The 14,303-nt window shown below is 39.2% G+C and overlaps 1 protein-coding gene across 5 annotated transcripts in view; it reads left to right on the forward strand.

Moving 5' to 3' along the window:
* LOC138751585 (zinc finger CW-type PWWP domain protein 2-like) overlaps positions 1–14,303 on the forward strand; it is an 85,320-nt gene that overhangs the window by 32,337 nt on the left and 38,680 nt on the right. The window lies entirely within an intron of this gene.

The raw sequence follows: 14,303 nt of genomic DNA on the forward strand, positions 1-14,303 counted from the left end.
CCTGTCTCAGTCCAAACTAATCCCACTGCCCTGCTCTCTCCCCAAAGCTCCCTGTCGGTCCCCATACTGGTTCCACTGCCCCACTTTCTCTCCACAGCCTTTTGTCGGTCCCCACACTGATCCCACTGCCTCGCTCTCTCTCCACAGCTCCGTGTCAGTCTCCACATTGATCCTACTTGCAGATAAAATGTTTACAGTGTTACAAAGAGCATGTAACGAGCAGCAATAGGCAATGAACGAAAGTGTTAAATTTAAAAACTGTAATTTTATTTCTAACTCTTAAGCGATAACCTTAACTTTTAAACTATCCTTTATGTGTATGTGTATGATATACCCAAACCATTACAGTCCAGGCCAAAATCGAGACAGTTTCTTCAGAGATTGAATTCAGTTTGGCGTTTGAAATTTGATACCCAGAATTAAAGATGAACTGATGGGAAGGCTGGAGTTGTGGCTGCTACAGACTCATGAATTCTCCTTGCATTGCCTTTGCTGTGGTCATAGCACTCCTGGTCCTTTAGTAGGGAAGACTTGAACTGGGTGGCCTCCACGCAACTTCCAAGACCCTGGCACCGGTCTCTCGAAGTGCCCTTCACTATTAGTCACAATCAAAATGAAGCACTTTGCTTCCAAAAGGACCCTCCTGGCACGTCAATCCACCGAAAAGGTCGAGTCATTCACAGAGCACGCTTTGCTCTGAATATCACAAAAATGGCTGGCCACATGAGCTGCTTCAAAAGGCTGCTTTCTCTTCAGTGGTCAGAATGGTTCTCTCTTGCAAAATCACAATGTCTTTGCAAATGTATAGAAACAGGAACAGACTGTGACAAGTCTTCCCTCAGTTCCTCCAATGTATCGAATTGTCATTGGGCTGTGATTTGTGTTGTAATGGTGCTTGCACGAAATGTTACATGTTTACTGTGACCATTCATTTCCTACTGTCTATACTATCCCTTGCCATGATGATCCCATTTTACTAAAATGGAAGCTCTTAATAACAGGGACACTACAGTATCCCATATAGCTTTGCTAAGTGATGTTAATATGATGTTCACATAATGTCCATATCACATAACACCCAATTTCACAGAATATATCGTGGACATTAATTGATGCATACATTGAGTGTACAATCTCCTTATAGACATCACAGGATTCAAACCCTGGTATTGATTTCTGGTGCTGTAAAGGCATTACATTAATCACTACACTAACCATGCCACCCCATAGTATTATTTCCTGTTTTAAGATTTGTTCTACTTTTGATCTGTTTACATAGGGGGTTCACTTAGGGGTCATTTTCTGTTTTCTGGCAATGGCCAGGTTTCAATGTCTCTGGGTCATAGAGGTGCAATCTTTATATTATTAAGTATGTTGTTAGGGCCTTATCTGTAAACTCAGGGGAAGGGGGCAGGTTAATTATGACAATGGCACAGCTAGTGTAGCAGCTAGCGCAATGCTATTACAGCGCTAACGACCAGGGTTCGAATTTCAAGGAAGGTGCACTTTGGGCCTGACTGGAGACTTGCAGGTAAATGAGTCAGGTTGTCAGCGTGAGGGGAGGAGGTTAATTATGATGGTGGCGTGGTTAGTATAGTGGCTAGGGCAATGCTATTAAAGTGCAAGCGCCCAAGGTTTGAATTTAATTTTTTGAAGTTACGGGAATTAGCTGATCAAGGGGAATTTAACATAATTAAAGACAACTTCACTGACTTTTTTTCAAATTACTTTACTTTTTCCACTGTCTTTTGTCTTTTAAACAGTGTATTCTTAATGCAGGTGGCTTAGGCATTGAAAATGCGAGTCTCATTCAACCAGAAAATTCACATACCTAATACCCGCAATCCCCATAGGTGCCGGATAATGGTGATTTTACTGTATTCTATCTGGGCACTCTCCAACCAGTTGGAATTAACATTAAGTTCTCCATAAGCTACTCTTCCAAGTCTTTCTCTTCCCTTTTTCCTTTGTCTCCTTTCCTTCAGTTCCTCACCCACTTCTCATCCTTCTCAGAGAGCTATCCCCTCCCCCATCACTTCTCTGCTTTTTTCTCTTCTACATCCCACTAATATCCACGTAAGACCTCTTATCTGTAGTCTGTAGTCAACCCCTTCTCCTTTCTCCCTCCTCTTCTCCTCCCCCACCTTTTTATTCAGGCATCTTCCTGCTTTTGCTCATACCTTGATGAAGGGTTCAAGCCCAAAACATTGGTTACCTTTTACTTATAAATGCTACATGACCTGGTGAGTTTCTCCAGTACTTTTGTGTAATCCATTACAATCAGTGTCTGCAGATTTTCTTGTTTAAATCCTTTCACACCTGTTCTTTCAGGTGAACTATAACTTGCATAAACAAAGCACCTTTGAAACCTTAAAGAACTAATTAGTTACCAAGAACTGTAAATCAACAAAGGATTGGTTACATTATCCATAGAACATTACAGCACAGAATCAGGTCCTTCAGCCCTTCTAGTCTGTGCCAAACTATTTTTCTGCCTGGTCCCACTTACCTGCACCCAGTCCATAGCTCTTCATATCCCTTCCATCCATGTACCTACCTGTCCAAATTCTTCTTAATCTTAAAACTGAGCCTGCATTCACCACTTCAGCTGAGTGCTCATTCCACATTCCCACCACTCTGCGTGAAGTTCCCCCAGTGTTTCCTAATCAAGTATTTTTTGAACTGTACCATTCATGTTTCCTTTATTCAAAAGATAAAAATTGTGCAATTTATTTAAAACTGTAGAAGATAGAAGTGAAATTCATACAAGGAACAGTAAATCAATGACACTGAATAAGGTTGTTCAACTCACTTTTTGGTTCTTTGCTAAAATAATCAGAAAATAAAAAATAGCTATGCTCCTCTTTCCTCATTCTTCATAATTACATCTGCATCAAATATTCACCCATTCTTTCCTTAAAAGATCAAATTATCTCAGCATCAGTTATTCCCAATGACAAAGCTTTCCATAATCCAATAACTAGAAATGTTTAATGTCTAAGATTTACATATCCTTTTGAAAATTTCCCAAAAAAATCCCTTTCAAAGAAATTGTGCTTGGGCATTAGTGTGGATTAGAAACCTATAGCCTTTCAGCCCATGGTATTGTACTGAAAATAACCTGCTCTGTCAACTGCTTCGAATTTCCTTATTGCATAACCCTCCATTTTTCTCAGTTCCATGTACATAGCTAATGTTCCTTAAAATATATTTTTGTACCTTCTTCCACCACTGTTGCTGGCAGCACACTTCATGGACCCACCACTCTCTGTGTGGAAAACCTACCTTTTACATCCCCCCTGTATTTGTAAGTATCTAAAATCTATGCCCCTTCTTGTTAGCCATTTCAACCCTGGGAAAAAGCTTCTGACCATCCATACAATCAAGGCCACTCATCATCTCTATCAAATCACCCCTTATCGTCTGTCGCTGCAAGGAGAAAAGACCAGGTTTACTTAACCTATCCTCTTATCGCAGGCACTCCTTTCCAGGCAGCATCCTTGTAAATTGCTTCTGTATACTCTCTATAGTATCCACATCCTTCCTGTATTGAGGTGATCATAACTGAACACCGTATTTTGTGGCATTCTAATTAAGGTCTTGCATAGCTGGAACATTTCTTTATTGCCATGGTTAATGAAGGCAAACACACCATATGCCTTCTTAACAACACTGTCAACTTGTGGAGCAGAATTGAGTGTGCCATGGATACAGGCAGTGAGATCTCCCAGATGTGTTATTGCCCCCTTCCTGTTCCTGATTCAGTAAGCAATCTTTCAACTACTTCTCCATTTTCTGCAGACATGATAGTATCCCTGATCTGCAATGTGACTCACCCACCTCTTTTACCTCCCTCCTTATTCTTTTTGAAACATCTTAAGCCTAGCATGTTCAGCAACTATTCCTGCCCTGAGATGGCCAAATATCTATAAAGGCCGCAACATCATAGTTCCATGTATTGGCCCTGACCTCATCTGCTTTATTTCTGATAAAAGCACAGAAATACTGGATAAACTCAGCAACTGTTGCATCGTCCATAGAAGGTAAAGATATATTACTGACATTTCAGGCCTAAGCCCTTCCAGCCCTTTACTACATTCAGAGTGTCTGCAGACTTTCGTGTTTTGTTCTATTACCAATACACCTTACATTATACAGTACGTAATCTTTTATCAGAAATTTTGAAAACTGAAAACCAAACATTTTTTTACTGCATGTACAGTATATTTTCACGTGTTTGGCTTAGTTTGAGCTAGCTTAAGTTTGAAGTTTTAGTGTATGTTTTACTTAAAATACAGGGATTGTCCTCCAACAGAATTTCATCCACCCTGCTAAAAGGATATTTGACAGAGGGAGTGGATCAGGGAGAAAGCGGCAGCGCAGCTTGGGTGGGCGGGGAGAGAGCAGCAGCGCGACTTGGGCAGGCGAGCGGGGAGAGAGCAGCCCATCTTAATCTCACTTCATTTACCACCCCCTCCATCCGATGCCAACGCAACCTACCCACCCCCTGCAATTACTTAAAGGTACTGCCATTTTAATATTATTCCGTTATCCAAAAAATTACAAAATACGTAAAGTGTTTAGTCCCAAGGATTTCAGATAAAAGATTAAGCACCTGTATTACACACATTTCAACCCATCCAAATTGCTGCATGTGCACTCTGTCCATTGACTGGCCTTCCTCACAGTCTCACTACAAATAGCATCTACCATTTCACCAAATGCTCCATCATAACCTTACACTCTGGTTCTCAACCCCCTGCCTAGCTAGTTTAAATTCTCCCCAAGAGCTTTAGGAAACCTGTCTGCAAGAATATTGGCCCTTCTCCAGTTGAGGTGTAACCTGACCTTTTTGTATAGGCCATTCCTTTCCCAGAGAAGATCCTAATGATCCACAAACCTGAACCCCTGGCCCCTGCACCAACTCCTCAGCCATATAATTATCTGTCATAACTCTATTCTTGCGTGGCCAAGGGAATAATCCAGTGATTACCGCTCTTGAGTTCCTGCTACGGTTTTTCCCTGGTAGGTTGTTCCCTCACCAAGAATATCTTAAACAGTATACTTTCTATTGAGGGGAATGACCACCTACTGCCTATTTTCTTTCCTTCTGTTGACAGTCATCCAGTTATTTGCTTCCTATCTCTTAGGTGCGACTGTTTCCCTATAACTCTTGTTTCAAATGATTAGGAGTCCATCTAGCTCCAGCTCTATTTCCTATATTTCTCATATCCTGCAAGAGGAGCATACTACTGGTTGCCATTCCCACTGCTCAGATTGTGGCTTTTTCCCTGAGTGCTACTGTCACCTGCACTATCTCCTCAGCGTCTGCTCACTGAAGTCTTTCGAGCTAAAGCCTCAAAGTCCTTATGTCCTAAAATATATTGCTGCTGCAATGGACTAGAAATGGATGGTAGGTTGAAAAGTGTATTAATGAGGCTTGGTTGATGCTTTAATTGGCTGTATTGTGATTTTTTTTTTTGTCTCACTTTCTCAAGATACTTTTCTGCCAAGAATTTTGACAACCATATTTGAACAAAAATGACTTTCTAAAGGAGAACAATATTATTTTCAGATTTTGGTCAGAATTCAGATTTATTATCAGAATACATACATGACATCATATGCAACCTTGAGATTCTTTTTCCTGCGGGCAAAGCAGAATTACGACTTATTGGTAGTGCAGGAAAAAAAATCTGTATACAGTATCAAACAAACATGTTAACAAATAAAAAAAACTAAATAGATAAAAAATGTAAACAAACTGACTGCAATACAGAGAAAATTTAAAAAATCAGTAAAGGGCACAAGTGGAAGTCCTTAAATGAGTCCCTGATTGAGTTTGTTGTTGAGGAGACTGATGGTGGAGGGGTAGCAGCTGTTCCTGAACTTGGTGGTGCGAGTCTTGTGACAGCTATACCTCTTTCCTGATGGCAGCAGCGAGAACAGAGGGTGTGCTGGGTGGTATGGATCCTTGATGATTGTTGCTGCTTTCCGACTGCAACATTCCCTGTAGATGTTCTCAATAGTGGGGAAGGGTTTTATCTGTGACATCCTGGGCTGTGTTCACTACCTTTTGAAGGGCTTTACACTTGGGTGCATTGGTGTCCCATACCAGACCAATGATGCAGCTGGTCAGCACACTTTGCACCACATCTATAGAAATTTGCCAGGTTTTCTGGTGTCATACCAAACCTCTGCAGGTGCTGACGTGCTATCTTCATGATTCTATTTATGTGTTGGGTCCAGGAAAGATCCTTCAAGATAGTAACTCCAAAGAACTTAAATTTGCTCACCCTCCACCTCTGATTCTCCCAATGATCACTGAATTGTATACCTCTGATTTTCCCTTCCTGAAGTCAACATTTATCAGCTCCTTAGTTTTGGTAACATTGAGTGCAAGGTTGTTGTTGGTTCACTATTCAGCCAAGTTTTCCATCTCCCTCCTGCATGCTGACTCATCACCTTTCTTTTATACAACCCACTACACTGGTATTGTTGGCAAATTTGTAGATGCTGTAATTGTGATACTGAGCCACACAGTGGTAGGTGTAAAATGAGTAGAGCAGGGGGATAAAAACACAGCCCTGTGGTGCTCCAGTACTGATAGAGATTGTGGAGGAGATGTTCTTATCAATCTTCACTGATAATGGTCTGGTGAGGAAATCCATGATCTAATTACAAAGTGGGGTTTTGAGTCCTAGGTTTTGGACTTATTGATGATCAGTTTTGAGGGGATGATGGTGTTAAAAGCCAAACTATACTCAATAAAGAGCATCCTGATGAATGGATTTTTACTGATGTCACCAACAGTATGTTATTGAACATACATAAATATTTTCTAAATGGCAGAAGAATAATATAAACAAACATATGCAGAGCTGAAATCCATGACACCAATACCATTCAACCTGGAGCAAAAAAGCTAAATGCTGGAGGAAGTCAGTGGTTCAAGCAGCATCCATGGAAACAAAGCAATGGTTGATGTCTAAGGTCATGATTTAGGAACATAGGAAGTAGGAACAGGAGTAGGCCAAAAATGGCCCATCGAGCCTGCTCCGCCATTCAATACGATCATGGCTGATCTAATTTATGACCTAACTCCACCTACCTGCCTTCTCCCCATATCCCCTAATTCCTCTATCATGTAACAGTTTATCTAACCGAATTTTAAATATGTTTAATGAGGCAGCCTCAACCACTTCCCTGGTTAGAGAATTTCAAACATTCACTACTCTCTGGGAAAAACTATTTTTCCTCATCTCTGTCCTAAATCTACTCCCCCGAATCTTGAGACTGTGTCCTCTCATTTTAGTTTCCCCGGCCAGCTCAAAAAAACCTTCCTACATCTATCCTATCCATACCCTTCATAATCCTATATGTTTCTATAAGATCTCCTCTCTTCTGAACTCGAGCGAATACAATCCTAGATGATTTAATCTTTCATCATAAGTCAACCCCTTCATCCCAGGGATCAACCTAGTAAACCTCCTCTGGACCGTCTCCAAAGCCAGTATATCCTTCCTCAAATATGGAGACTCCAGGTGTGGTCTCACCAGTACCTTATACAGTTGCAACATTACCTCCCTACTCCTGAATTCAATTCCTCTAGCGATGAAGGCCAACATTCCATTTGCCTTCTTAATAACCTGCTGCACCTGTAACCTAACTTTTTGCGATTCATGCACAAGCACTCCCAAGTCCCTCTGCACAACAGCATGCTGTAGTTTTTCACCCTTTAAATAATATTCAGCTCTTTTATTTTTCTTGCCAAAGAGGATAACCTCACACTTACTAACATTGTTCTCCATCTGCCAGACCTTTGCCCACTCATCCAGCTTAACTATATCCCTCTGCAGACTCTCCACATCCTCATTACAATTTGCTCTTCCACTCAATTTGGTGTCATCCGCAAACTTGGCTTCACCACATTTTGTCCCCTCCTCCAAGTCATCAATGTAAATGATGAACAGTTGTGGGCCTAACACTGACCCCTGCGGAACCCCACTTACCACTCTCTGCCAACCTGAAAAACTCCCATTTATCCCGACTCTCTGCCTCCTGTCATGTTCTATTGCAGGGTTTTGGTTTTAAGCTCCCGATTTCTGCATTAACAGTCTTGTATTTTCACTGCACACAGGAGGATCATACAAAAAATCTTGAAGTACCAAGATAAATATATTTTATTCCCACTTATTTACCCCTAATTATGTCCTCTGTTTTTGTTTTGTGAATAGTTGACTCAAAACATGCTAAATTATTGCATGTTTTAGAACTTCCAGTAATTCATTAGAGCAGAAGCATCTGTTTATTGATGTTGAATGTGCCATTAGAATTGTAAAACATTTATATTACTGTGAAATGCAACCTGTAGATTTATGTATTCATCATAAAGATGTAGTTTATCATTAAGGACAATGAAAAGTGAATAGATTGACCTCAATACATCACAACTCCCAACCTCAATCCTCCCATCAGGTCACCTTTAAATTTGTCCTCTCTTGTCTTAAATCTATGCCCCCTAGTTTTAGATACCCCCCCACACTGGGGGTAAAGGCTCCTCATGATTTTACAAACTTCTAAAGGGACTCCCTTAGTTTCCTGTGTTTCAAAAAGAATCTTTTCTTAAAATTTAATCCCAGCAATATTCTCATGAATATTTTCTGCACCTCCTCTAGTTTAATAATATCTTTCCTATAGCTACGTGATCAAAATTGCACACTATACTTCTAATGCAGTGTCACCAATGTCTTGTACAATTATATCATGATCTCCCTGCTTCTGTGCTCAATGCTATGATTGATGAAAGAAAGCATGCTGAACACTTCTTTCCCACCCTGTTTGCAATGATTTGCCACTTTTATGGAACTAAATGTAGACCCTGACTTACAATATGGTTCAATTTCGGGGCTCACATCATAAGAAGAAATTATCTTAATTTGAAATCGGGCAAAAAATCATGGGATTTCATTCAAAAAATGCGAGATTTGCCGAATAAACGCGAGATTTTGCCAAAAAACATGAGAACAGAACCATCATAACTTTGAAATATCATATGTCGTGACATCATAAGTAGGAGTCTATCTGCATGTATGATTATTCCTTGGTCTCTTTGTTTTATAAGACTCCCCAGGGCTCTACCATTCACTGGGTTAGTCCTGCCTTGCTGCAACTTGTCTGAGTTAAATTCCATTATCCATACATTAGCCCACTTTCTCAAGTGATCTAGATCCTGTTGTAATCTCAAATAACCTTCTTCACTGTTTACCATTCCATCAAATTTGATAATATCTGCAAAATTACTAAACATGCTACTGTATATTTTGGCTTATAAATCGACCGGCAGATAAATCGACCCTCCTTTTTCAGCTTCATTTTAAGAGTTTTATCAAATTTTGGACACACAAGTCTACCCCCACAAATTGTGATGCCTGAGATGTTGGTCGTTTGTCAGCGTATAAGTTGACCCCCAAAAATCGCGGTGATTGATCTGCAGGGCGTTGGCTGGAGGTGATTGTTATCATGGAGGCACCATCAAAACGATGAAAGAATGAAACTAGTTTTAAAGTAAAAGTGATAGAAATGGCCTGGAAAACCAACAACTGTTCTGCTGCGAGAAAATTTGAGATATATGAGAAGTTGGTAAGAGATTGAAGGAAGAAAGAAGAGACTTTAAGAAAAATATCAAAAAGCAATATGCGATGACAAGAGGAATCACTTGTTGGCCAGAGTTGGAAAATCATGTTGCAGAATGGGTATGCGAACAGAGGCAAAATTGTTACACTGTCACTCAAAATAAAATGAGAACATTTGCACTGAAGTGGATGAAGTCGCTCCCAGGTCTCAGTAAAGATTTTGAAGCTACAGTAGGCTGTTGCAACTGTTTAATGAACAGGAAACATTTTATAAATGGAATTCAAGATTGATGTCAGGAACTAATAGCTATCTAGGGTAAGATAGATGGGGAAATTGGGACAAAGGTGGGTATATCACCGTATACCCCTCTGTTCCAGAACAGCCTGATACCTTTTTCCCAAGACAATACATTTTGAAACTGGTCTGATAAAGGAATTAAACTTATCAACAAGGTCAGTTAATGTCTTTTATTTCAATTGAAGGATAAATATGAAATATCTAAAAATACATTTTTTTGTTATTTTCAAATTAAACGATTCTTAAGAGATTAACCCGGACCAGAAAGTTTATTACCGCCATGTAGGGAAGTGGAAATTATTGTCTGAAGAGAGCCATTATAGAAATTTGTACCTTTTATTACAGAGAGCAAAATGTAAACCAGGACTTTATAAACCTAAACAGAAATGGGAACAGAATTTGAATATTACATTTGATAAGCAATTATGGATAGATTTGTGTAAAGACTGCATGTCCAATACAATTAATGTGCAATACAGATTAGTACAGTATAATATTTTACATCATTTATATATCACACCCTGTAGTTGCATAAAATAAAATTAGACTTAAGAAATAAGTGTTTTAGGTGTGGTGTGGAAGATGATATTTTTCTGCATTCCACATGGATGTGTCCAAAAGTAAGACCGTTTGGGGGAAAAGTAGGGGAATTGTTGGAACAAATTAATATTTCATATCCACAAAATCCTAATTTATTTTTGTAAGGGAATGTTGAGGGAACCAATCCTAAACTGGTCCTTTCATCTATTCAACGAAAATTTGTGAAAATAGTATTGGCAGTGGCAAGAAAATGTATTGTAGTCACCTGGAAGATGGATTCTTAACTGGGCATAGATTGTATGCGGAAGTACAAAAGTCCATTCCATTGGAAAAAATTACATATAATTTGAGAAATAAATATAATACATACCTACAAATATGGAACCCATATATACATAAGATAGATATTGTGGGTTAGTTTTATTCTTTCTAATTGCTGTTCCCTATGACCTCACTGTTTAACCCCTTATTTTGAGACTGTGACTGAGATCGCCAATTCTAGATACCCTGCGGGATATAATCTCCTCACTAAATCTACCAAGGCTCAAGAATGTTATGGTTCAATGAGAACTGTTCACATTCTTCTAAACTTTATACTAAGACATTTTGTTTACTCTCTCCTTAAATGTCAACTGAATCCCAATATTTAAAGTTCGCTTATTATCACATAACCCAACAAAACCACATTTCTCTGGGCCATGGTACATACACGTACACATGTAATACATAGTACAATCACACATATACAAAAAGATATAATTTTAAATAAATATTTTGGGATGATTTACTTGGTTACAGGACACTGTTCATCAGTCTTACAGCCTGCAGGAAGAAGCTACCGTATATTTTGGCATATAAGTTGACTGACATATGTCGACCCTGTTTTTCAGCCTAATTTTAAGTGTTTTATGGTATATCCGGTGTATGAATCAACCCCCATTTTTCAGGCTGTCCTGGCTTCCCAGGAAAAACCCAAAATTTAAAAAAAACCCCAATCGCAAGTAACAAAGCTGTAATTTAAGTAAATTTTAAAAAACCTCGGCCTACCAGGTAGGAGCAGTGACGGCCCACTTAGCTGGAAAAGCGACATCGTGCTCCTGGTGGTAGCAGAAACACGGCCTACCAGACAGCAATATCGATGGCCCGCGGAGCTAGAACCACAACATTTTGCATTCTCCATTCTCTCCACAACAGAACCATTGATATGTAATAGAGAATAATTGACTTTATGAAACTGAAATTAAAATTCTAGTCAAATGTCAATAGGACTGCAAAATTCTGTCATTTTGATATAATGAATTGTGAATTTTCTGGATAAGGATTGAAGGAATATTTTGCTGCAGGGATCATAGAACTGTAAATTTGGTCCTCGGGAATGCATTGTTTAGGTATAAAAGCATCAGTTTGGTTCAGGAATAGAGTCTGGTACATTCATTTGAAAGACAATGTATCCTATTCTGAGTGACTCACTTCTTAACAGTAGAGAGCCACTTACAAAAATCTCAAGAATTTTCAGTACTCCACTGTTGCCTGTTTGAGTTGAGCTTTAATCCTCTGGAGCCTCATTATCATCCATGTCAAGGAAGACCACTTGATTGGTAAACAATCAATCATTTTAAACATTCTTTTCCTTCAATATCAGGGCACAATGGCTGCAATGTATAAATTCTGCAATATTGACTGCAGCAGCATCTCTCAATTTGGCCATCTCTGTAACCAGGAAGATGAACATCAAGAGCTTGGAAACACCAAGACTGCAGATTCCCCTCCAAATTGCACACTGACTTGACTTGCAAGTATGTCACTGCTCCGAAATGCTACCCAATGGCAGTGTGGAGGAATGACTGAAGCAGCTCAACACCATCTTCTTAATGGCATTCAGAGCTGTGTAATATGTTTTTTTCTTGCCTGTGAAGTTCAAACCTTGATCCAGATAAATAAATGAAAAAAAAACTATTGGATGTTGGTGGCTTGAAAATAATTTGAGTAACTGCAGTTAATGACACTTTGTCTGAGTTTTCCAGTATACTGCATTTTTATCAGACCCAGTGTGAGCTAGAGATCTTTTCCTACTCGGGATCTCATTCAGCCAGAGGTTTATGCCACTCAGATGTGCTGTAAGGTCTCAGGAGAGCTGGATCACTGCGATTGAAGGTTGATTGCTGATGTCAAAGGCAGTTGATTGTAGGTTCAGCATGGCGATGAAGGAATGAAAAATTAAGTGCTCAGAAGCTGACTCTATTGGTAAGTCACACCTCTGGTCTGCTCACCTTCCAACCAGAAAATAAGTCAATTTCTGACATTCTGGCTCAATGATCCTTTTTCTGAGTCAATTCTCTATGGTTATGATTGATTCATTCCCACTCCAGTACTTTGGGTTCTGGCCATGTTGGATTTGAAGTACAGAAAATCACACTTGATGGGCAGGTTGATGAGTTTTTTGGATATTGGTGCTGTTTTCAATTTTGTTGTGCATTATGCATGGCCTAAACATTCTCCAGTCAAACAGAGATTTGAGATGCTTCTCCTTCAATTTGTTTGGTCAGAAGCTTGGGATTTCCATGTCAATAAGAATGTAACATTCAACAATATCCTCAAAATGTCCTCCTGAAAATCTATTGCGATCTCAGAGCTTGCAATAAGCTTGCTTCAAGAGTCTGAATCAGATATGTGGATGATGTGGATTGCCTCATGGAGCTGATTGAGCATAATTGAATCCTTGATGTTGATGATTGGCTTTGGTGAGGATGTTAACATTGATGAATCTGTCTTGCCAATGGATTTGGAGAATTTTGCAGAAATTATATTTGTTATACTTCTTTAGTGCTTTGTGGTCGGCACTGTTGCTTGTTCACATTGCCAAAGTATACAGAAAGGCTAGGTTTGATTATTTCATCTTCTTAAGCAGTATCTGAGGTCTCTGCCAGAGATGACTCTTGATGAGATAGTGGATTAGTTGTTTATGTTATTGTATCATTCTTCCACTGTCTATACATTTGACTTTCACATGTTCCAATCATTGATACTGACATTGCTAAGTGTTCTTCTGGATGTTCTTTCTTCCCTATGAGCAATCCTAGGCCAGATATTTCCATATGTTTCAATTCTTCAAGAAATGTTTGAATCTTTTAATTGTCTACATGTGACTAAACTTGGAGTTTATTGTGCTAACATGAAACTTGATATTGAGTTTTCAAATACACATTTCCTCAGTTGACTGGGGGAGATTGTGAATTTTATCTTTGTCTATTTTCACTTCGAGGTGGGTTGCAAGATAGAGAGTGATCCATGTTTTCTAGATTTTTGACATGGATCATGATTGTTGTGAAACTGGATAGATTAGTAGAGAACTTTTTTCAGACAATTAGTGCAAGGCTCATTCTTACATATTCTTCAGCATAGAATCATACAGCAAAGAAATAAGTTATTCATGCTGACCAGTGGGCATCCATCCATATTAACCCCATTGCACAGATTGCTTGATTAGCGTTAGTGACCAATTCACTAAGGTAGGACAAGTGCTTGCCACTCCCTGGTTGAAGAAGAGTCTGAATGTCAGATGTTATCATGCATACCATAACCTTATTTTCTTCATCTGGGTAAAGGATAACGTCAGAATATCTTGACCATCTTCAAGGGTAAGTCCACTTGCAGTAATTACAAATATATTTTATTGTCATTTGCCACAGGGAAAATCATGGCAAAGATCCATGACTTCTCACTGACCAGAAATGTAATGAGGATTCTAATCATCATATTTTATCCAGTTATGAATTACAGACTGAGCAGCAAGCATTTACTCTTCTCTACTGTATAAACCATTTGTCTGA

This window comes from Narcine bancroftii, chromosome 1 (genome assembly GCF_036971445.1).
Source record: "Narcine bancroftii isolate sNarBan1 chromosome 1, sNarBan1.hap1, whole genome shotgun sequence".
NCBI classification, from domain to species: domain Eukaryota; kingdom Metazoa; phylum Chordata; class Chondrichthyes; order Torpediniformes; family Narcinidae; genus Narcine; species Narcine bancroftii.